This window comes from Neopelma chrysocephalum, unplaced genomic scaffold (assembly GCF_003984885.1).
Source record: "Neopelma chrysocephalum unplaced genomic scaffold, ASM398488v2 Primary Assembly neopelma1_381, whole genome shotgun sequence".
NCBI classification, from domain to species: domain Eukaryota; kingdom Metazoa; phylum Chordata; class Aves; order Passeriformes; family Pipridae; genus Neopelma; species Neopelma chrysocephalum.
Window position 1 is genome coordinate 582216 of NW_020898045.1, and position 25980 is coordinate 608195.

The 25980-nt window shown below is 38.5% G+C and overlaps 1 protein-coding gene across 2 annotated transcripts in view; it reads left to right on the plus strand.

Annotated features, from left to right (window-relative positions):
- The window catches only part of SHANK2 (SH3 and multiple ankyrin repeat domains 2), a 318764-nt gene that overhangs the window by 235232 nt on the left and 57552 nt on the right, over nt 1–25980 (plus strand). The gene's annotated exons all lie outside the window — the stretch shown is intronic.

Consider the following 25980-nt stretch of genomic DNA (forward strand, 5'->3'; position numbering starts at 1 on the left):
AAGAAACAAAGATTAAAACACCTTCCTCTTTTCCTTTTTTTTCCAAAGTTCAACTTCATTTGTTCATTTCTGACTCATCTTGGAAACTTCTCCCCCTCCCAAGTGGCACAAGGGGATTGGGAATGTGGGGTTGGGGTCAGCCCATGGCTGTTCATCTCTGCTGCTCCTTCCCCCTCACACCTACTTCAAAGTGGGCTAATTCCTTTTGGATTAACCTGTTCCAGCGTGGGCTGTCCAGGGGCTGCAGTTCCTTCAGGAAATATCCATGTGCTCTGGTGTGGGGTCCTCCCTGAGCTGCGGTGTGGAAATCTGCTCCAACAAGTTCCTCTCCACAGGTCCCTACTTTGCCAGGAGCACCTCCTCCCCTCTTCCTTCTCATCCCTGTTTGCAGAGCTGTTCCCCTCACATTTTTTCAGGGAAATAAACCCTGACTTAGGCCAGAGCTTAAATTAGCCAATTTTTTCCTCTTAAAAAAAAAGAAAAGGATGATATTGGTCACTGGAATGACTTAACCTGCTTTCATGAAGAACAAAAGGACTGATGTAAAATAGTGTTGGTGTGACCTCTCTCTATGTCACAATATATATGGATGTCAAATATACATGGAATTCTGTAAGATTAGGGAGCAAATTGAAAAAATCGTTCATTCCTATTGATATTTGGGGCACATACAGCACGTTCACACCTCTCTCAACACGTAGCATTCCTTCTCCTTTGAGTCTGGAAACAAAAAAGTGCTTTGTGCCAGCTTTCAGTAGCGTTCATGTTGTGCATGTGGGTGATTAGGTACCTACTGAAAATGAGCCTGACAGGCAAGAACAGAGCTGGTAAACAGCATTTCTGTAGCATTTCTGTGGCTTGGATTTCTCTGGAGTCCTGGGATAGTCCAGCATGAAAGATGAATAGCAAACATGACATCTGTATTCCAACAGATAAAATGGGAGGCAGCTGTAGGGCCAGCAGGTTTTCTGATGGTCAATTCTGTGTGAAGTTTTAAACCAGAATTTTTAAAATAACTAGTAGGTACCCAAAAGCGAATGGGAAGCAAATGGGAACTGGTGTAAATGGCAGTGTGGTTTTTTTCCAGGCTAGTTTGTGGAGACTAAAGAGAGACACATGCTATATTTTTAAACAATAATAATGCAGGAGAGTCAATCTGTCTGGTTTTAAACAAAACATTACTTTAGCATTCCATGGGGAATTGTTATTGGAGGTGGAAAAAACTGGAGAGGAAGATGGCCAAGGGGTCAACTGCAAGCTGCTGTGAACAGAATACAATTCTCAGGATGGATAGAGATTATTAATGATTTTGTGCCATAATTAGAAGATATTATTAGATGTTTGCTCATTAAATTTTGACTAAGGTAAAATTGAGAGGGTTTGCTCAGATGGAGAAAAACTCGTCATGAAGGGCAAACACAAAGAAATAGTCAAATGTATGGGTGGATATGAAAAAGTAATGGAGCAACGGTCAGAGTTGTGCACCAGGGATGAGTTGCTTGGTCTGGCCTATGAAATAACTTTTTTTTTTTAATATATACTTTCAGTTTAAGCAACTTCAATCCCACAAGTCCTCAGAGCACTGCTGTCCTCAAAGCCCTTTTAGGTCCGTCCTGATGCCAGCAGGGGCCTCCTCACAGCCTAGAACTCAGTAATAGACATATTTCACCTTTTTATCATCTATTTACTGATCAGCAATAAAAGGAGAGATTTTTGAGTATGTTTCCTTTACATTTAGGAGGAAGCTCAGTTGTCATGGAATGCAAAATGTGGACAGAAGTACCTGTGCAGTGAAGCCCAGGTGCTGAATGTCCTCTGTTCCCATAGATGAAAATTTCTCTGCTATCAGACTTCCCATTTACTTTCCCCTGAGAGGTTCATTTTGGAATTTTGGCAAGCCCAGACTCTAAGAGTGATTGTCTGCTATGGTGGTTTGCCTTTTTGCTACTCAGCCTTCCTAATTTCCATCCTGGAAGTGTGGGACATTACACTTTCTTTCAAGGCACTAAAAGACATGACTCATCCCTCCTCTTTTTTCTCTTCCTTAACCAGGTTCTACTTCATGGCTCTACCTCGTGCTTTATCAGCCTTTTACACAGAGCTTGTCAAAAGGGCTTTGAAAGTCTGAGTAAACTGTCAGGGAGTCTCAGCAATCTACATTTCATTCTCCTCACATGCTCCAGAATTAGAGTAGACACGTGCTGGGGTTTTTCTTCCTAGCTTTCCTTTCTGAGGCTATGGTCACATGCTTAAGAAGATGTTTATCCTTAATTATTTTAACCAGTTTTCTTGTCACAGTGGACTGAATGCTTAGGGTTGATATAAATACTTCAAGCAAGAAACAACACTGGCTTCCTCCTCCTGTAATGGGGATGGATTTTAATCCACGCATATCTTTATTATCTTTATTCCTGCACGTTTCAAAAGACACATAAATACTATCACAGTGCAGTTCACTTGTTCCTTCCCTATCTAGAAACCTTCTCTACTTTTTACACTAGAATTAAAGAAATACATACCATACAAATTTGTTCTTTGGGCTCAAAAAACAACTTTTGACCCTCATCTTTGCATCTCAACAGAGAAGAATAAAATACATCTCTTTTTATATTTATAGCTGGTTTGTTTTGTTGGGGGTTTTTTTGTAAGCAAAAAATAAAATATGAACATGAGACACAGGAACACATTAATTTGATTCCATCTGCTAAATAACTTTTGTGAATTTAATTGCACCACAGTTCTTCTAAACACATTAAGACATATGTTCGTAAACTAATTGAGTATGGTTTCTGGTCTTGGCAGGAGTCCAATACACTGTTGAATCAACAATATTAAGAATTATTTCAGTTGTAGTATGTTAAATGATATCTTCACCATTTTCAACTTGGAAAATCCCGTGACAAAATGAAATACAGCCTCATAAAAAGCTAGTTAAATATCCTGCATTAGATACTAGTTATCCATAAGCTTCCTGTTTGGAATATTACTGTTCTGCCATTTGTGTGGTTTGACTGTAAATTCAGTATTGCAGCTCCTTTCAGATGCTTTTGTTGGTTGATGTACGTGGCTGCTGTGACCTCAAAGAATTTCCTCCTTGTGTTTCCAATTGAAAAACATTTAAATGTCATAAGATTTCTTATTCCTGAGATTAGAGAGTGTTAAAAATCTGCTTCTGAACCCAGATCTTATTGTTGATAACATTTACCAGCTCAAGGATATTCTATAAAAACTAGAAGACTCTTTTTTGCCCTTTTTTTCCCCACTGTTCACCTACTTAATACTTCAAGTGACCAGCTGAATTTTGTGACAGTTGACTCTTTTAGGACCTGTGCAGTTAAGATTGACAGCAGTCAGAATTGCCTGTAGTAAAACAGAAAGGCAGCATATATTTGTATGTAGAGTGGGAATTTTAAAGATTTCTGCTATTTCCCAGCAGATTAATTACAGAACCTTTTGTTCCCCTGTAATTATAGGCAAGTAGGATGAAGAGGAGACACTGAGCCCAGACTAGCCTGTATTTCTTGAAACGCTGCGTCAAAAATTTTCAATAATCTGTCAAATAACTGCATTGTGCAGATGCAAGTGTGTTATTGAAAAGGAAGGAATAGAAGTAATTGCTTCCTGGCTTTGAGAGGGGATGCACATTTCAAAGTCAAGGCACATGTTCTGGCTTGTGTGATGAAGTTGCAATCAGTGCCATTGCCTTCTCCAAGCTGCAAGTTGTAGAAGTGCAGTCGGGCACTTTGCATATCACAAAATTAAAAAAAAATCATATAAATTGCATTTGAATTTTTTTTTTTACTGGTCTCAACCCAGGATTAAATCAGCTTTAATAAACATATAAATAAGTGCTATTAAAAGTTGTTTTTAATGCTTGGTCACTGAAGTTGGTGAAGACACAAAGATGTCATATGTCATATTTAATCTGCTTAAATACTTATGGACTGGTTTATTTTCAGAACAGTTTTAAATAATTCATCAGGTATATCTTTTGCTTATGAGTTACATTTTGAGTTAATAATCCTTCCTTGCAGAGAATTGCAATGCATGGTAAAAAATTGCCTTCTGAATGCAGGAAAAATGCCTTAAAGGCTGCAACACCCCTGATGGGACACCCTGTAAGTCATGTCCACCTTTTTGACTTTGTAGTTAATAGACACAGAATTATGGTTTAGTGGTGGGTTAATGGCTGGACTTGATGATCTTAGAGGGCTTTTCCAATCTAAATGATTCTACAGTTGTGATGAAAATTCTTTGAAACTTCTACTAATAATTAGTTTAAAATCACCTTTAGTTGGAGAGTAGAGTAAATGTTAGTAATTCCACGGTGAAAATTTCTAACCCAAAAGGTAAGAAAGAATTACGGAATAATTTCCAACTTTTCTGTGGGGGTGGGGGTGTCAGGGAGGTTCCCAGTTCTGCTCTCTCACCCCAAGGAAGGATGAAACTGTACCTAATGATACATGAAACACTAGGCATGAAATTAGACTGAAAGCCTTGAACAAAGGTTTGAAGATCAGGCTCTAAGGTATGTTGATGTGTTCACATACTGGAAATAATCTAGCAGAACTTCAAAGTAGAGTTTCTGAGGGGACAGGGAGGAAGGACAAGTAATATACTAATAATTCTCCTTGTTTGAAAGTTAATAGGATGCTGAAACAGAAATTGCAGTGTTCATTGCATGGTGTTAAATGGCAAATAATCTTCTACATCCCAATTTTTCCCTCATAACCAGCCTTTCCTTTCTCCTCCCATTAGAAGGGGGTATATAAAACACATATTATGTGAGTAGAAGCAAAAGTATATGATGTTTATATTGAATCCAGAGCCCCCCTTCTAACAGAGTTTCAGGTTTATGGGAGTTTGCACTAATTTTTTTTGTTTATGAAGTCTGAGCAAGGGGAAGATACAAAAGGAGGACACATAAGCAGGATGTTATTCCCAGCCCTTTTAGAATAGACCTTAAAATATCCTCTTTAAGGTAGCAGACATTCTTGTGCTTCTGGTCATCAAATCTCATAAAAAATAAGACTTGAAGGTGTCTAAATGCTGCCTCTGGGATAAAGTTGCAGCAGGAAGGCTGAGCAATTGTAGTACAACTCATTGCTGCACGTTTTCATACTCTGCCTCAAAGCAGGGGGTTTTAAAACCAGATCATTTCAGTTTTAAAGATCCATTTTGCACACAGTTGTAGCACCAGCACAGCCAAGTGGTTGCATTCACAGGAGGAAGTTGGCACGAGCGTTGTCTGTGTACAGATGCTGTCTCTGAGTGCTTTGAGCCAAGATCATTTCCAAATTAAAAGAAAATTTTGGAATTTTAGCTAAAATGCACCTGCGTGCTGTTTCTTGAATCAGCAGCAGCTGCAATTTCTTTGTGTTATGTTTCACTGCATCTGTCCTGCCCTGATACTGCTCTACATGTTGACACATTTCCTTGCTTATAATAGCAAAAAATAATGTACATTTGGAGCTGTATATGCATATTCTTCATTCCTATCTGAAGAAATGTGACCTTTCTCTACCATATTGATACCACTAATTTCTCATGTCACATTCTGTGTTAACTCTCTGCTGATCTGATTTAGAAATGCTTTAAACTGGTTTTTCAGAGGTTGAAAAACTGCCCAAGTTGTGTAACAGGAGTGTTAAACCCAGACATGGTTGTAGGTATTTTTATTAAATACGGGATAAAACCTGTCTGGCTCCAGAAGGCAGATGATAGTGAGCTTGGAGAGATCACTCTGATATTTTTCTCTATTTGTGAATTTTGAAGCTTCAGTGTTTTCTCAATGCAGCCTAATTATTCTCAACAAAAGAGTGTTGAGAGCACAAAAGTTTTCCTTTGAATGTCATGATCCTGCCAAGCTGGAATGGAAGTCTCAGGCTCAGATCCTGTGTGGTTGCTTTCCAAGCAGTATCTGTTACCTGGTATTCCATGGGGCAAAATTTGCTGACAATATTTATTTTGACTTACGGAGTGCCTTGAGCTTGTTGATTTTAAATCACAGTACTTTCAATAGATTTGTAGATTAATTATGTATTTTTAATGCATGAAAGAAATATAGTCATGTGATTTTTCTTTCCCTAGGTTGACTAGTTATATAAGAATTAGATAAATATAAAAAGAGGCCATTTTTACTATGCCACAGCTACTATACTACATGTAAATTTAAACTATTTATTTTTACTTTGCATTTACAGAAAAGTAGTATTTAAAATCTTGTCCAGCTGTAGAATGCTTATTAAGCATCTAAAGATTTCTGCATTGAATATCCATTAATAAGTCACGAGAATTAATAATTTATAATAGAATACAGATAAAATGATTTGGCTTCTACTCAGCTGCATGAAAATTTAACTTAATTCATCCACACTGACAAAATAGAAAGGAAAGAGGCTGCAAGACAAATTAAGAACTACACACAGATTGGCTCCATCAATCTTTGCTCTTTATACTTTGTGGTTCTCAATAAATAGTAAAGAGATAAATGGGAAAAGCCACCAGGAAAAAGTATGAGGCTTTCTTGATTCTTGGGAAAGAAAGCCATGACTTTTTTAGAAAACATTTAAAAATAAGTATTCCTGTTAGTTACAAGTGTACAGAGCACATAATTGCCTGGGTACATTTTCCATGGCAGGAAGTTAATGGAATTAAATACATAACTAGATTTTGAACTGAACTAGATTTAATTTATGGCCATTAATATTAGAAAATTTAACTGTGCTAAAATGGCAACCTGAAAATTTAATCCTTTGAAGTATAAATTCAATTTTGAAGAAACCAGTTAATGGAAGGTCTACAGAAATAGGGCCAAGTCCTTAACACCATCTACTAATGTGCTATTTTTGGCCACTCTTCTGGAGGTACCTTTTGAATTTCTAGCCTCAAAACATTACTTAAATCCCTTTTCCTTGCCAAGAATAGACCATCTCCCAGTTTTCCTTCTCAGTCACAGGTAACCAGGGACAGAGAAATTCAGTAACAATGCCCCCCTTCCTTCACCCAACCAATCTGAACAAATCTAGATTTTATTACCTAGTTTTGGGGAGAAGATTATTTAATTTGGTTACTCCTCTTTTAAATCAGAGGCCAAAGAGCTGAGTAAGCATTTTTGGATGTTTAGAATTCCTGGGTCAGAAATGTTAACATTTTGAGAAGGTAAAGGTGGCTTTTGAAAATAATAATAATTTAACACCTCAGCTACATAATTCAAACCAAGTTTTCAACCTGAGTTCAAATATGTAATGATAAGTCCCAGTTGTTTGTTTTACCAGCCATTTCACATCTAAGCCTGTGGGAGATATTCAGATAAAAAGTTGTGCTTCTAGATGACGGCAAAATCTGGCAGATTACAGAATACTGTGTATTTATATCATGGCATTTTGTTAGAAAATTCCATTTACACAAATCGTTTCAGAAAAGTCTCACCAAGTCTTCATCTAGTTACTACTTGCAGCAAGTAACATTTTTACTGCCTTGTCTGCTATGGGGAAAATGCTCATTAAAACTCCATTTAATTTGGTGTTAACGATGTCATTAGCTCCTCCACATGTTTCATTCGAGTCCTCCCCCACATCTCCATTCTTTTTCCCAGTTTTCCACCATTCACTTGCTTCCCCCGTTTGTCTGTCCCCAAAGTCTCTCCTGTTGTGTTAATGAATGCCAGGTAAGATTATGGAGCTTGTTTTGTGGATTCAGAGGAAACGGTAAAATGTGGGCTTTGAAAAGTGTTTCCTTTGTGAAGGTTTTCTTGCATTTGTCCCGTGTCTGTTTTTAGGGTTCTGGGAAAACAACCTTACATTGCTGAAGTGGTTTAGTTAACAAATCAGGGGACAGCTTGGAGAAATAATTCCAACTTTCAGGTCTCTTGTGAGGAAGTGTCTTGCTGGTCTCTGGTGCCTGAGATTCTTCATGCAAAAACAGAATCTACATTTTATTGAGTCTAACTACCGATGCCTATAGAGTATTTTTTTAATCTATCTCATCTCTAACGCGTTCTGCTTTTATTTAAGCATCAGTTTTGGAATTTACTTAATTTAGATCAAATTGTAATTGAATTTTACATTTTAGAGACTCAGGGAAACTGAATTAACAGTTTGGATTTGAGGTGTTTTCCAACCTTAACGCTTCTGTGATTGTATGAATACACAAAATGCATGGCCAGAGTTTGCTGGTAAGATGGAAAACGTTTTATCCCAATCTTATAATGAAGTTGAAGCTCTGCTTTTCTGATTTCATGTAAATTTAAAAGTTGTTTTATCTGTTTATAAACACTGAAGTGATTTTACTAGTGCACTGTATTGCATGGGTTGTGTCAGTGGGGAGGGGATGTTGGCTGGGCTGTTTGATGACCACTCTTCTTGTTGTAGAAGATCTTATTTCCCTCATGTAGCACGAAATTGTGGTGGCTGCTGTTGGTAGGAAGAGTTTTCAGAAAGGGTGGTTGCTGCCTTCCTGCAGCATCTCAATGCCCAGGACTTGCTCTGGTAGTGTCAGGAAGATGGGAACATTCATTCTGCACCAGCCTGTGCACTTAGACCATCTTTTCTACCTTACAAATCCCACATCCTGCATCCCAAGTGTGTTTTTCCACTGAAAACCTCCGATAATCTTCACCTGCTCTCCAAAGTACAATTTAATGGCAACATTTTCTTCAGCATGATACAGATTTCCTATTTCCATCTGTGTCCTACTTCACTGGAGGAAAGATTTAGAAAGCACAGTATAAACCACTCCTTACGAAGAAGGGAGGGTGGAAAGACTCATAAATAGCAGGTTGCCTTAATTCCTGCTGATATGAAACTGCTGTAAATTGAACTACACTTCGATTGGGGAGCTGAGGCTTGTTCCCAAGGGAAACAGTTCCCAAAGAAATCTAAAATAAATTGATTGTTCACCTAGTTGGATTTTATTTTTATTTTTAGCCTGGCTTCCTAAGGAACGACTTTTGCATCATCCTGGTCTGCCTGTTCAGCCATTTATCACTACCCAACCTCCTCCTTGGTTTTCAACACATTGGGTAATTTCATGCAATTCTGACAGAGCCAGAAGTCATTAGATCTAATCATTAGTCATAAGATCTAGTCATTATATTTAAGTCATTAGTCATAAGATCATAATTCCTATAAATTTAATAAAAACTGATGGTTGATTTGATGATAGAGACCCAAAGTAATCCTTTCTCCTGGGGGGAAAGAGAGACAGAGCCTCAGCTTGGCAGCACAGCCATCATGTTGACAAAATATATTTTAAATTATATAGAAAGTATTTCTATGGAGCATTATAAAGAAAGTATTACAGTGGTAGAAGAGCTGTAGTGGACAGGCACATGAAAGCATTGAGATTCAGTTAAAAAAAAATAATTAATATTTTACTGAACATGGTTTCTTGTGACAGCCAAGGTCTTTATTTTTCTTAGTCATAGCAAGTTTTCCAATTCCCTTCTGATATTCATCTTCAATGTTCATAATCAGTGTTCCTAATAGGCTCCTCAGAGACTAAATTAATCCAAACTAACCAAGAAGTCCTTACAAAGTTCCAATAGCAGCAACTGGTCTTTGACTAAAATTTTCCAGTGAGTCTGATTTTTGTTATCTGGCTGGTTTTTCTTTCTTCCCCTGGCAAAAAATGAATATTAAGTTATTTTAGTTTTGAAAAGAAAGCAAACTTTGGTTCTCCCAATGTAGTATAACCAGGTGTGTCCAGGCAGATCTGACAGTGAGGTTCATCACTACCCTAATTATCTTTTCACCTTTTACATCCAACAGCTTCTGCTGGATCTGACTATAGGTACTACTAATAAGTAAGGGAATAATGCAGTTTATGCTTGCATTTCTGTACCGTTACAGCCTGTGATAAACCACAATGAGTGTATAAATCTAACTAGCTGAAGTACTAACTCAGCAAAAGAGGGAAAAGGTGTTTCCTGAGGTTTTGGTTTTTTTATTGTGTGTTGGCATACATACAAAAAGTATCTTGGATCATAAAATGTTAAATTCCCTATAGAGCTCCACTGGAGGTATTTTTATAGATTATTTAGAAACTCTTAGAAGAAAGTTCAGGGAAAAATACAATTTTTCAAGCCAAATCCTTAAGTCTGTAGAGCTCCTTTTAGGATATCTGAGGTTTTGCATCAAGAAATGCCTGGTGACTACTCAGAGATTAATCAGATGTGGTTTCTTTCTAGTGTGCTTTCTGTCCCAGTGATTTTTAACCTGACTTTCTTTGTCTCTCTTCCACTTGTTTTGTGTAGTTAACAAGTCTGTGGGATGACTGTCACTGCTTCACAAGCACCTTGGGCTTAGATACGTAAATACCAACCCTTTTTTATTGTGCCCCTTTCTTTAAAGCCACTGGTTTTGTCCCAGGACAGAACAATACAGTCAGTGATGCCTTTAAAGAAGTTGTCATCCAAACTCCTTTTTGCCTCTTCCTTCCATCTTCTAGTGAATGTATCCTAAGTGCGTAGTGTTGATTACAAGCATAGAGGAAAGTTTTGCTAAAAATCAATTTAATATTTAACATTTTGCATTCCTGTCAGTGAGTTTATGGAAATAAGTGACAAGACAAACTGGCTTTCTCCTCACCAGCTGAGCTCAGCTCATCCCTTTTAATGGTTCATTACCTAACTAAATCCATGTATCCTTGGTTAATAGCTGTCACTGTAAATAGAAAGATGGGATCCTGCCTTCACAGAAGTCAGTATGTGACAGATGAAGTGAATTCACGTGTTCTTTAATTTTTCCATTCAATGCATTAGATTTTTTGCTTGTTCTCAGGTACTTGTGTGTTTATATTTAGATAATCAAGCAAAGTGGATTCACATCTTGTGTATAATACACTGAGCTCCTTATGCTCTTAGTTTGTCACAAATCCATGGAATCAGAAGCAGAAAATGAGAGCATTAGATTACAATGGAGGACCTGAGACTGGCCATGTCTTTCAGAGACCTCCGGGAGCCTGAGCTGTTACTCAGTTCACATAGTTAATGCTGGTGTGCTCCTCTAAATTCCTACGACAAACTGTAATGAAATGTTCACATGTGAAAATCTGAAATATGCTTCTTTTATCTCCATTGAAGGAAGGAAATGAACTTTTGATTTCTCTCTTCTGCCAGTTCAGCTTCTAGAAGCACACTTTGGGGGGGGCAAGCCATGCAGCTACCTGGGACATCTATAATTAGTTGGCAATGGTTTGCTTAGGAAAAGAGGAATATTTGATTGGCTCCTCATGAATATAGTTTCCATGAAGTTTATGGAGTAATTATTTGCTGTTACTCTCCAATCAAGGGTACACTTAAAATAACAGAGGTGTTTTTTTTTCTTTTATTGATAATTCTTTTCTGGTTTCTGTCTGACCACCCTACACATGAAAGAAAGGAACTTCTTAGTGCCCTCAAAATGTTACCCTTGGACTAACTCTCTTATAATGGATTGTCTCTTACAAATACAGCTTTGAGTGGGAAGAGGGAATTATGTATGAAGAAATTAAGGTCCCAGTTCCGTTGCAAGCCTCTGGAATATGAGCTGGAAAAGATTTGTTTAGACCACCAGCTGTGTTAAACTCTGAAATATATGTGACTGATTTAATTAGCTGCTGATGTGCATCATATAGCAACAACATCAGACATATGTCCTGGTTTTAGTGCAAAAACAAATGCAAAATAAGGCTTTTTAAAATTGGCCTTCTGGAGGAAAATAATTTGTTATATAATCCGGACAAAGCTTATAAATCATATAAAACATACACTTTGGGATCAAATATTAAAGAAAGCTGTACCCACTTAACCTGGGGTTCAGCTTTAGCAGAAAGATGTGAGAAAGCATAATATTTGCAGTTTCTGGGAGCTTGAAAGGCATAATCAATAGAAAAGTGCAATTCTCCTGTTTTGAATCTTTTGGAGCTCTTTAAGGATGCATCATCAGCTAACAATGATCTAATAGAATGTTTTGGCTTTTTCTGTAAATAACAAAAAGACAGCTCATACCTGGATTCTTTCTTTCTGAAACCAAGTAACCCTTTTGAATTTGTTGTGAATGTAAGTGGATTCCACGGAATTTTCAGATGAAATACTAATCTCATGGGAGGAGTTTGAGTTCCTCAGCCTATGTTATTCCTGGCACAATATGTTTCCCATGTAGGCAAGGTCAGATAATGAGATAATAAAGATGCTTTACTTATTCTGAAATTCAGCTTTAGGCTCACATTATCTCTTAGCTGAGCAGTGATAATTCCAAATGTTGGTTTTGATTTGTGCTCCTGTCTGGAGATCTTGACTAAGCCAACCACAGGATATTTCATCTTTTTGTGAAGGTGAGCCATTTGATAGATCATGTGGCCCTGAGCTTAAAAGAAATCCCCGTGTCAGCATGAAAGCCAGACAGAGGGTTTAGTGACAGATGACGTGTTGGTATTGGAGAGGAATCTGTGTAATAACTTAAATCTTTTCATTGAAACAGAAAATGGAGAAAAGAGCTGAATTTGAGCAAAAGCTAGATTGATTTTTCTGGTGGTTGAAATTTTCCATCTACTGCAGGGGATTTTTCTAATGGGAAGAGAGAGATTTCGCTGCTGGAAGAGCAGTACAGACCAAACAAGAACAGGAGGAGGGTTTTTAATAGGGTTGAGTGTCCAGATAATCATCAGGTGTGTAATCAGCTTGGTTGTAGACCCAACAGATATAAGTGAAGTAGCTGACACATATCTGAAATTCTACAATTCAGTGCACGGTGTGGAGGACTGGGACACGATTCACTGCTAACTTACATTTTTATGGGGGTATTAAGACTGTTTCTTTGATCACATTGAAAGATTTGTGGCTTAATAGGCACAGAAAAGGAGTTCCCAACCTGTTTGTCCAAGTGATTAAAGGGACAGTGGAAACTGCTGTTGAGACTCAAGGGATGAAATTAATTATTCATATTCACTTACCAGAGTCTCAAAGAAAGACTGATTGCCCTTTTCCTAAGTGGATGTGATTGAGACAACAGGGAGAAATGGTTAACTGCCTGTGTGGGCTGCAGAATGATGTGGTTTGTGTAGTGATTGTCATAGAGATGTGAGGCTGAGGTGGAGAAATAGAAAGCAGCAAGAGAGATAAAACTGAACATAAAAATATTTTCTTGCTATTGAGCAGCATTCAATTGTTACAATTGCTATAAATAAACAAGTTTATTATTGTAATCTGGGTTTGCGTCAGATTTTTGGAGAAAAAAATTGTGAGAAGGTCTTGAAATTACAGTGCTACACATGGAATTGTCACACAGGTAATTTTTTTTTTCCAAGTGGTGAGAATTTGGGTTTGAGGACTCATAGTTCACATTCAAGCTGAGATGTACGATGGGATGAAACAGAAACTGGTGTTCAAACCACTATTTTGTACTGAGCTTTTCCCTCTTCCTTTGAATAGCTGCATTATTGTGGCTTTTTGCACAGGACTAATAATTTGCCCACCTTGGTTTGGGTGATTTCAGAAAACTCTGCTAGCACACCCCATGCTGTTTATACAATGGGATGTAAATTATTAACTTTAACTTACTATTCCAACCTTGAATTGCAATGCTGACTTTATATACTTATTTATGTACTTAAGTATATTATTTATATACTTAATTTAGGCATGTGTCAGTGTTTAAATTTATTGAAGCATTTCCACACCATCTCCTTGGTGTGTAAGATGTTGTGCCTTAACTGCACTTTTTAGGCACTAAAACATTAACAGTAGCACAGAAAAATAGAAACCTATTAGGGACTAGTTTTTCTCTGAGTCTTGATATATTTATAAAAATTAAATCCCGTTGTTTTACTCTGGGTGGTAGCAGGTTGGCTTTAATAGAATTTAATAATTCAGGTAGCAGGTTAGCTTTAATAGCTTTGAGATGTCTTTTAAGCCTGGAAACAGGAGGTGCAGTCTAACAAGTGTCTTTGACACCATCTCCCATAGCATTCTCCTGAAAAAGCTGGTAGCCCGTGGCTTGGACAGGGGCACTCTCTGCTGGGTTAGGAACTGGCTGGAGGGCCGGGCCCAGAGAGTGGTGGTGAATGGAGCTGCATCCAGCTGGCAACCGGTCACTAGTGGTGTCCCCCAGGGATCAGTGTTGGGCCCAGTTCTGTTTAATATCTTGGTCGATGATTTAGATGAGGGGATTGAGTCCACCATCAGCAAATGGTACTAAGTGGGGGGAGGGAGTGTCGATCAGCTGGAAGGCAGGAGGGCTCTGCAGAGGGACCTGGACAGGCTGGAGAGTTGGGCTGATTCCAACAGGATGAGGTTCAACCAGGCCAAGTGCCGGGTCCTGCACTTTGGGCACAACAACCCCATGCAGCCCCACAGGCTGGGGGCAGAGTGGCTGGAGAGCAGCCAGGCAGGAAGGGACTTGGGAGTCTGGATTGACAGGAAGCTGAACAGGAGCCAGAGTGTGCCCAGGTGGCCAAGAAGGCCAATGGATCCTGGCCTGGATCAGGAACAGTGTGGCAGCAGGACCAGGGAGGTGATTCTTCCCCTGGACTCAGCGCTGGTGGGGCCACCCCTGGAGTGCTGTGTCCAGCTCTGGGCCCCTCAGTTCAGGAAGGACATTGAGGGGCTGGAGCAGGTCCAAAGAAGAGCAATGAGGCTGGTGAAGGAACTTGAGCACAAGTGCTGTGAGGAGAGGCTGAGGGAGCTGGGGTTGTTCAGCCTGGAGAGGAGGAGGCTCAGGGAAGACCTCCTCACTCTCCGCAACTCCCTGACAGGAGGTTGTAGCCAGGTGGGAGCTGGTCTCTTCTCCCAGGCAATCAGCAGTAAGACAAGAGGGCACGGTCTCAAGTTGTGCCAGGGGAGGTTCAGGTTAGATGTTAGGAAGAGATTCTTTCCAGAGAGGGTAAACAGGCATTGGAATGGGCTGCCCAGGGAAGTGGTGGATTCGCTGTCCCTTGAGGTTTTTAAGATGAGACTGGATGTGGCATCAGTGCCATGGTCTAGTAACCACGGCAGTGTTGGACTTGATGATCTCAGAAGTCCTTTCCAACCCAGCTGATTCTATGATTCCATGATTCCATGATTCTATGATTCTATGATTCTAATCACAATCATTAACTGCCTCTCCAAACTTATTGCTAATTGAGCCACTTGTGCTTGATCTGACTTTGTTCATACAAAAGTCCTGCAACAGATGAACAATCCCTGGATTATATTGGTAAAAATCTTCATGTATAAATAGGCAGAACATCAGCTTTAATCCATAAATAGGGGACATGAAGGAGTATTTTTATTGAATACTTCTAGAAAATAAAGTTTATTTCCTGGCAGTGGTAGGAGTTGCAAGGCCAAGTGTTCCCTATTGTTAAGGAAAACTCTTTGGCTGGGATGAATAGTGGGGCTTTTCCATTTCCAACATTGACTAATTCACAGCTTCATTTTTATAGGAATTTTTGATGTCTTGTATCTCTGTGATGTTATTGAAGCAAAATTGAAATTATTTTACTACGAATCATAGAATCATAGGATATCCTGAGTTGGAAGGACCCATCAGGATCATCGAGTCCAACTGAAATGTACGTTGTACTTCAGAATTTGCCTTTTCTAAGGTGAAAAATAACTCTAAAAAAAGACCACATGTAGTTGCCATCTTTTGCCACGAGAGAGTGGCAAAGAAAGCTATCACTTTCTTAAATGATATTTTAAGTGCTCTTCAGACAGTTTAGTGATTTCAGGAGTAATAAAGATAATGAAATTTATTTTGTGATTACAGCAGATGAGTTTGAAGTGCTCACTGATGTTCTGATGTGCTGCCTGTGGCATTTTTATCTTTAATTTTAAAGAATTCACCATGATTCTCTCCTAACAACCCAAACAGTTCTGAAGGAGAGCAGGCTATGGAGATAAGCAGCTTTGAGAAGCAGAGGGAAGTAAATGTTTAACCTGTCAATGCTGTTGCTGGAGAGCAGCACAGCGTGGTGTAAGGAGCTGTTACCACCTCTAAAGTTCATTGCTTTGGAGGAAACGAGACCAGGATATTTTTCATTTGCTCCAAGCATCAGATGGTTTTTTAAGCATTTGACATATTCTAGCAGATTAAAAAATCTTCACTTATCAGACATAGCTGTGTCAACATGAAATGAAATACTTGATTTGTGTTTTACAGATCTCATGGTGCCAACAACAGGAATATCAATTGCTTTTTCTATAGAGGTAATTTTGAAAGGAAAATAGGGCACCTTGTTACCTTTGGCATGGTGCTTTCCAGCTCCAGTGGGCAGGAGGACTCCATAAAAAATGGACTTATCTTCTTTTGTGCTTTCTTCCAACACAAATTAAGCCAAATTTAAAGTTATTGAATCCTTCCTAGGTACAGGTAGTAACACGATGATGAAAACTCCATTTTCAGATGCTGGTGGAAACTGGTTTTGTATATCAGGCCTTTTGTCACTAAACTGGTCTCTGTGTAAGTGAATCTCAGCTCCCAGGCTCTAGGGACCAGAAAAAACAATGTGATATGCAGCAACTGTGAGAAAGAAGAGGTACAGTGATCCGTAGCACTTTGCATGGAATATTAAATTTGGAAAATTGGGAAGGCTGATCTCAAAGGAGAAACTCCCCTTTAGATCCTGTGCATTTACATATAAGCAAATTTTAAAGATAAATTCTTCTAAAACTATCCTGATAAGATCATGGATAGAAGAATCAGTAAATATAGGAAGACAAGTCACAGCCCTTAAAATAGATTGCCCATGTCAAAAAATAAAATGGCTTTGGTCATTCTGGCTGGACTTACCTTTTTCGGAGAGGTTCTTGTTAAAATCACCCAAGGGAAAAGATGTACACGAGTGATGCAGGGATTAACAGCACATAACCTGTTTCCCAAATGTACCTGTACTGATATCAATAGAAATTCATGGCATACTATTTTATATCCAAGATGGTTTTTCTTTAAAATGGTTAATTGTTCAGCACCTACAACTGAGAGCAGGTCCACTCTGAAGGCAAAATTCCATGTTCGCTTTTTGTAGTAACATCGTCTTTCTGTTCTGTTCAGTGTCATAATCATAAGTGTTGCCTACAAATATATTCCCACCCATGGCAGTCTGGAGAATAAGGATGCAGGTTAGCAGTAGGCCAGAATTCTTCATCCTTAAATGTATCTGGATTGGATATAACCTGAATTCTGCTGCTTAGACTGACTCGGTGCCTTTTGGAGTGGATTTGATAAGTTAGTGCTGAGTTCCTGCAAAAGTGTTACTAAATCACTGCTTTGCAGCTCAGTAGTATTTTACCTTGACCTGTATCTTGGCAAAAAGCTAATTTATTCCATTTAATAAATGAATGCAGTTTGAAATGTCTTCATTACACCAGGGTTAGAGAAAGTAATGCTGTATCTTTATTTCATGTGGACTTTTTTAGCTTCTTTTTTTGCTTTGCTTCTAAAGATCAATATCTTGTGAAAACAGTGTTAATTTAGTAATCAGGAAAAAAATCTATCTAAATAATGTAAGAGGTTCTTACTGCTTGAATCCCCTCCATTTCAGTGTATGTTTTACACCAGTGTTCTCAGATGGTGTTTACTCTTTCTTTTGTTACCATCTATAAAATCATTCACATTCTGCAGTTACAGAATAGTATTCACTTTGTCTGTGTCATTTGGATTGAACCCTCACTTGGGAAGATGCAATCAACTTCCTAATGCAAATATACATGTCTTTTGCCAGTTTCTTTCAGTAATTCTTGGTGTGTCATCAATAATTTTGCCTGATAACTTGGTTCTTTCATGTGTCTTTCACATCCCACCGAAACTTTTCTTTTTAACTTCCAACTGTTCTGAAATATTTTTTCCTTTATCTTGACTTTTGCTTTCATATTTTCTATATCTAGAATGAATATTGCTTGCTGTACATTTTTTTAGAGGTTTTCTATCTCTTTGTCTTCCTCCTCCGTAATTAATTTCTGCGGCCAAAATCTCTGTTAAACCCTTGGGTAGCATCACAGCTCTTCTCTGCTGTTCAGGATACACTGAATTCCTGTGGCACTTTAGAGGTTTTCTAGCTCTGTCTATGCACTTCTGCTTTGCTCTCTAACTAACCTTCAATTTTTATCAGTCCTTTTCATATTTTTTGCTCATGACCATATGTATTTTTGCATTCTGTCTCTTATGCTGACCTTTCCCCTGTTCTGAGTGACCTCTGCTTTCTCTCTCAAATGTGCAGCTTTGAGCATTTGGCTGTTGACAGTGTCTGATGGACTTGTTTTATCTCACAACTCAGCTTTTGGATGGGTAATTGAGTTTGCCTTTGCAGTGTGTGGAAACACGACCTAGTGAGGTTCTTCTGAAGAAACCAACGCACCCAAATGACTGAACTTCACATTTTGGGGACAACAAATGGAATATTTGTGCTTGCTTAATGTTTGGACTCAATGATCTTGGAGGTCTTTTCCAACCTAAATGATTCTGTGATTCTTTTTATAATACTTCTTGGATAATGGCTGGTTTTTAAAGTATGTGTTGTCAAACAAACATTCTGGCTTATGTGAGGGGTAATTTCTAACCTCCTGCCAGGTGTACAGAGTTTTATGCCATTAACTACTTTTACATTTGAAAGAGAGTTTAAATGTCTCTATCTTTGTGGGCATGGGTTGTAGTTTCACTAAAAATGGTTAGAATCATTGTTGGTTTAGGGATTTAGCTGCTTGATGTGCCATTTAAGGTCTTCCTGAAAAATGATAAATAATGAGGGCTTTCAGTGTCTGCCCCAGATTCTGACCGTTACTGAAGGAAACTGTAGCAGGTTGTAATGAAGATCAGCCTTTCTATTTTCCTGCTTTTGCTACTTGATATTTTTGCTCCAACTAAGAGGATTCTGCAGAGGATTATTTTCCTGATAGCAGTAGCTAATAACTGGTTGTTTAAGGCTTCATTTTTGCAATTAGCATTTGGTTTTAGTATTAGTTTTAACTTTTTCCTGCCTCTTGACAGGATTGACAAAAGAATAATTAATGAATTTTGCCCCCATCATCTTGCTGATGTGTATTATATATGAGAGTTGGAACTAATCGATTTTTAAGGTCCCTTACAACCCAACCATTCGCATCAATTCCATATATTTACATCACAGAAAAATTAGCAAAATTTGGGGGTTTTTAATGGAGATATAGGTACACAGATATTAAAGAAATTTGGAGCAAGCATATGTTTTCTGCCTAAGGAAGAGAGGGTGTAGAATTAAAATGCATAATCAAAAGACACCAGCTGGATTATTTCCTCTGCTGAAATACAATCAGTCTACAAAATACGATGCTAAGAGTGAATACAGGGATATTTGTAGTGACCACATATTGACCATACTGGTTTAACCACATTGAACCACAAAAATCCTGCTTTATTACTAGCATGCATCAATATGAAGATAAATAAGTCATTGGCTATGTTTTTACTGTTAGATTATTTTTAGTCTTATTGACTATTTCTTACTGTCATTCATTAATTTTAGGTTAGTTAAAGAGAATTAACGAATTCGGCTCACAGGAGATTGACAGCTCAAACATCAATATCTGTGTGAGTTTTCATATTTAAAAAATAATTATAATTCAGGTCTGTTTACTGAAATTATTGTGTATTCAGTAAGCTGAACATTTGCATTTTGGTATTTGCACAGGAGGGCTCCCTTAGTGCAAATCCTGCCATTACTTGCACTTCTGTCAATTTATTCCACAGAATATCACTAACTTTATTTATTATAATGGGAAAGTTCCAATTTTTTATTCCTTCCCTAGTGTAGTTAAAGGGATACAGCATTACTGTGTCACTGCAGGCCAAGTAAATCTAGCTAGACTAGATTATTTTGCTTTTATTTTTAAGAATTCATTATCTGCAAAAAACCCCCCCCTTTTGATTATCGTTTCACTGTATTTTTTGTTTTTTAAGATAGTAATAATTTCAAACAAGTTATAAATTAGTTAAACTTAGTATACAACAAGAAACTATGTAATTGATTAGTTCTCTGAATTGTATGAATGAATTTATTTCTAAAAACATCCTCCTGAAGTTTTTTCTGGCCTTGCTTCTTTCATGATAATGTGTGTGTATGTGTCTATCGCCATTTCCAGTACTTACCAGTATCACCATCTATCTTTGAAATAGATGCTTCCTGTATTTAAATAATAAAATCAGTAATCAGCTTACTGGTTTGAATATTGAACTTCCTCCTAAACTGAATTAGGTGGTAGATTTTTGAGCTCACATTTGCAAATGCATGTGCCTATAATTAGCCATTTAGATAAATTAACTTCCCTCCCATCAAAAGGGTTCTCACCTACACATTTGATGGATTTCCATGAAAGTCTGGACTTCCTCATGCCTTTTGAAAAATCAAAGCTATTGTGAGCCAAGGCACATATTTTATAATCCTGGTCTCAAAATTGTCATGCTTGGTAAATGGGGAATTATCTGCAGAGAGGATTAAGTAATATTTTGAAAGAAAATGAAACAAAGTTGGAAATTATTTCAGTTACTTCCTAAGTAAATCCCACAGGGACTTCAGTCAATCTCCTTTTAATCTACTGTAAATGACACCTTTACTTTCTTGTGGTGAAAGCTGATACAGCCAAGTGAATGTTACGTGTTTTGCTGTAGCTGTTGTTATTACTTCCTTATTAAAGATTGGTTTAATAGATCAAAAATGCTATTAGTGGGAAACAAAGACTGATCTGTAATACTAGTATAAATAAATACATTATTTATCATTTGTGGGCTTACTCAAGAGTGTTAGTTCTACATGTGATAGTGCAGCAGGTGATCCCAGAGAGATTCCAACATCTCCACCCTTCCTTACAACCGACAGCATTTGCACACAGACACACTTAAACTGTGACATATTTTCTTATTCATATATTTTCTTATTCATATTTCCTCTTAATATGATATCACTCAAAATCAGATGGGTCTCTTATACTTTTAGAAAATCTGTATTTTGCACAATTGTGTATATTCATGCACAGAAACTGCCATACATCCATTCATTGCTCTAAATGGATTGAGAGACTTTAGTTTTCCTTAAGGCCTCAAAACTTTTTATGACTCCTCCAGGCAGAAAATTATGTACTTTTGCCCTCCTGATTCCTTCTCTGCACTGAGAAATAACTTGGTTTTTATCCCCACAATTTACAGGAAGGCCACACGAAGTATATCTTAAAGGCCAGATTTTCAAAAAATACTCAGATTCTTGAAATTCAAAATCAATAACAATTCTGGTCTCCCCTCTAGCCCCTTGCACTTCAAAGGCTGCAGAACTGAAAAAGAAAGAACTTTAAAAATTTTTCAATATTTTGCAGAGAATTGCTAAATGTTTTTTGTTTTTTTTTCAAGAAAAAGTGGGGGCCACATTTAGGAGAAAAGTCAGATCACAAGGGTCTAAAACTGACCTGGGCAGAGGGAATACAGGGATTATGTTATGGGCAAGTTATTAATTAAGTTATCTTGATGCTTCAGATGAAAAGACTATCAGCACTTACATCATTAGGGCGGGTAGGATCACAAATTAAAATTAGGGCAGAAATAGCTAAAGGTTGTGATAAGATGGGTACATGTGATGCAGAACAAGAAGTACAAGCAGTCTGTGGATAGGAAATGCTAATACATCCTTCTGGATCTGGACTTTCCTGTTGTCACTAGACCAGTATAATTAATTCTGCAGGTAGCAGAATTGTAGAATGATTTGGGTTGGAAAGGACATTAAAACTCATCTCCTTCCAAACCCCTTGCCATGTCCAGGGACACCTTCCACTAGACCAGGTTGCTCAGAACCCCATCCACACTTAAACACTTCCAGGGATGGGGCAGCCACAGCTTCTCTGGGGAACCTGTGCCAGGGCCTCACCACCCTCACAGGGAAGAATTTCTTTCTAATATTTCATCTAAACCCACCCTCTGCCAGTTTGAAACCATTCCCCCTTGTCCTGTCACTCCAGACCCTTGTCCAAAGTCCCTCTCCAGTTCTCTTGGAGCCCCACTAGGCACTGGAAGGTGCTCCAAGGTCTCCGTGAAGCCTTCTCTTCTCCAGGATGAATAACCCCAGCTCTCTCAACCTCTTTTCATAGGAGAAGACAGTCTTCTTCAGAGATGCTTTGCTGGAATGGTTGTTCTCTCACATATTTTTCATCTTTCAGAGCCACAGACTTTACAAAATTCCAAATAAATACCTCAATGGATAGGTATTTTTATTGTTGTTTTCCATGGATGACATATATTTTGTTAGTTCTTCAGCTCCAAAGGCTTCTAATATGGACAGTAATTGTCCAACTGCTGCAGAGATGGATGTTAAAAGCTGATTGTAGATGATCTATGCCTTCCTCAAAGACCAATGTAAAATGTCACAGCCTTTTATTATTGGGTCAGTGAAAAAGAAAAAAAAACTGAAAGAAATTTGGGAATGTTGTAGTGGTTTGTCATTTATAGAAACAGTGGAGAAAAACTGGTGTATCTGAGGAAATATCTAGTAAAAAATCATTGCTAAGGAAAGAAAATATATCAATTTCTGCCACTTGTTTGTTGTTCTCAGAGAGGCATAAGACTTTGCAGTTCCTTTCCATGTTTTTCACTTGACTTCCATCTGTTGTTACAGAGAAGAATTGGAAAAGAGGTCAAATGGCACCAGTGAAATCTTAGATGACAATAGGAGGCAGCAGAAATCTGCATTACAAATTTTGCTCTTTTTTTTTGCTGTCTACCAATACAATTCTTATGTATGTTCCAAAGAATTTTTACTTTAGAATGTTTCTTTTCTGAATTCAATTCATTTGCATGAGAAAGACTAGAAGTTCTTCAGTGGTTCATGTGATGTTGTACCTCAGTGGAAGCTCTTGGCTCGATGGGCAGAGATCTGCTGGTACCTGTTGTTACCAGGTGATGCTGAATTAAAGAACGACAGGGATTCCCAGAGGAGAGGTCGACACAATTCCAAAACATTTGTTATCTCTGACAACATTTTTCTTTTAGCCTGTGGAATAGTTGTCTTTAGTTAATGTGCTGCTCTGAAGCAGGGCTGTGAGGTGGTGTCATGAGGAAAAGTATTGTTGTTTTGACGTACTTTGCAACCTACCACAGATTTTCCTTTCCTCCTTATGAATCTGTCACTCCTTCACGCCTTTCTGGTCTCTAACTCTTCTATTTTCTTCCTTCCATTCTTGTCTCAGCATTTCCCGTGTCTCTTCTCTTCACCATTTCAAGGTCTTCTCCACACCAGTGTCTCTACATATTCCCTCAATTTTCTGCTCCAGAAATGCTGCTTATTCCTTCTAGATTTTTCAGATCTTGCTTGGCTACTCTGTTGGATGACTTGCATCATGATCTGAAAAACCTCCACACCTTCAAATGCAGTAGGATTTGAGCCCAGTTCCTGGAGAAAGTGTTTCCAGGACCCGTTCATTTCTCATTCGGTTAATATGACCCAACTGTCTTCGTTTAACAAGATTAGAACTTAGAAATTAAGAAACTTCAGGTGGAAGTGTTAAAAAGGAAAAGAACAGCTTTTTAATAACAAAATCTGCATAAACAACAAATGGTGCAATCAAAAACTTTCAGAAGAAACAAAAAAGTCACAATTCCCCAGGTTGGGGGGGGGAAGAAACCTGCGGCAACCCCAGGGGGGAGAGGGGGGAAGGAGGGGGGAAGGCAGGACTGTCCCGGCAGTTCAACAGCTGCTCACAGCCACAAGTGCCCACAGCAGCCAGCAGCCGATGGCTTCACAGCCAGCAATGGAAGAGTCCTTTTTCCCACAGGCAGTCTGAAGGCAGAATACCTCGCTCTGAGATTAGTCAGTCTCTCTCTCTCAGTCATTCTCCACAAGGTGTCCTGTGGCGAAAAAAAACTTCCTCTCAGGAAAAGAAAAGGAGGTGGCCGAAACTGGGCTCCCCACTCTGTCTGGTCGGGCAACAAAACCCAAAAACCTCTGAACAAAAAACTCCCCAGCTGTGCCGTCTGGCAACCATGTTTCCCAAGAGTCCTCTGCCCAGTGCGTGTGGCTTCGCTCCGTCCCCCTCCCCGACTCCCCCATGACAGAAGAAACAGATGGGGGGGGAAACGAGACATTAGGGGAAAAATTCCAACATCTCTTTTCAAACCTATGACACCCAACACGTGGGGAGTGAGTGCAGGAATATTATTAATTCCAGCAACCTGAAATATCATCATCATCATCATCATGGCCAGGCTTCACGAACAAAGATTTGGGAAAGGTCTCTACCCACGTTTGTCACAAGCGCGCTGGTGGCTAAAAAGGCCAATATGAGACAGGCGTGTCCGATTGCAAAAGGCACAACAGAAAGACTCCTTAGGTGATAAATTCTGCAAGGCATGAATATAGAGCCTTTCCATTTCCATTTCCTAGTTTAGCATAAACACATTGAATTCTGCTCCCATTTCTGTCTATCTGGGTACTAGGGCAGTACTGAGGGTGTTTGAAAGGGGTGAGATTTGAGGGGCACTGATGGATTGTTCCTGTTGTTGGAGCGTTGTGAAGATTTTTCCTCCAAAAATGTTAGTAGGCCATGTTATTTGCCCCTTTAAAGGTTAAGGATCATTGTAAGTAATGCTATGACTAATACAGTTTGTAGCTCTTAGCAAAACTAAGCCTACAAAGTTGTGCCTGGTGTCACAAAAGAGAAACTGTCTTGAAAATGTCATTTGTGTACTGATAATAATTTCAATTGAATTAGACAGTCCTTGAGCATTTGATGCAAAGGAAGTAATTCAGAGCTGTTGTTAACTCTGAATGCTCATTAGCATCCCTGACATAAATTAACTCCCTTTCCCCCAGTATATTTTTGCCTCTTACTTCTCCCTCCCTATTTTACAAAGGTCTGAGTAGCCCACATCATCAAAAATCTGGGTTTGAGGAATTAATGAACCCTTTAAGCATCCATCTGGGATATTGTGTGTGAAACATATGGTGTGCTGGAAGAGACATTTGGGAAGGCAGGGCCAGGAAGACAGTCTCAACTCCTTTCTGCCATGCATGTGCCCTCCTGCCTGCAGACCTGTAGACCACCCTGACAGTAGACCTGTTAGTGGTCTAATGGAATATTGCCATTTATATCTTCATTTTTCATTCTGCTTCAAGTTCAAACTGTGGAAAAGTTTCTAAAAGCTTATTAACTTCCTGCATTGACTTAGGAGAATAAAGTTTTACATATATATATATGTATATAAATGAAAACTTGGAATACTTTTTATATATGTGGGACACTGTTTAAAGGGAAGAAACTGCTCCTGCTGCCAGGACAATTGATTTTCTCTCTTTGCGAGAAATAATTCAAAAGTGCCCAAGAAACAAGATTAAATTCCTTTAAGTCTGATAAAACATAAATGGCATATGTTCCTAATACAAGAGGACTGTGAGAGTCATGAAAGAATCTGTTGTTGTTTGGCTTTTCCAAGTTTTGGCTACATAATTAAAAGAGCTCCACAGGAGAAATTAAAAGCTAAATGGGGTCTTTAAGTCTTAGAGAAGCCATTGACGATGTTTTTCTAATAAGAGCCAGTTTTGGTTGTCAGTTTTGAAGGACAACATTCAGTGACCTGACAGCAATCCTGCTTGAGGCTTGTAATGAAAGATCAGTTGTGTTGAACCTGCAGGGCATTTTCTTGTTTTTCTAAAAATTGGTTTTCCCCCTTTAACCATTATGAAATATGTTTTTAAAAAATTATCATTCTGACTAACTTTAAATAAAACAACTCTGATGCAGAGGTCAGTTCTAACTAGGATAAGTCTTCACTGTACGGAAGCTGATCAAACCTGGGAAGTGATTGATTCTTGTCAGATAATGTCATAAGGATAATATATCAGTTCAGTGTTTAGCTGTTGAGTTAACTGCTCAGGTGAAGGAACACGAGGTGATAGTTGTTATGGAGAGAATGGAGAGCTTGGCAGCATCTGAAAACTCTTAAATTCCACCGAAACATAAATCCAATATAGTTGTCTGAGGCGCATTCAAGCAGGAAGGGCCTGTTTGTT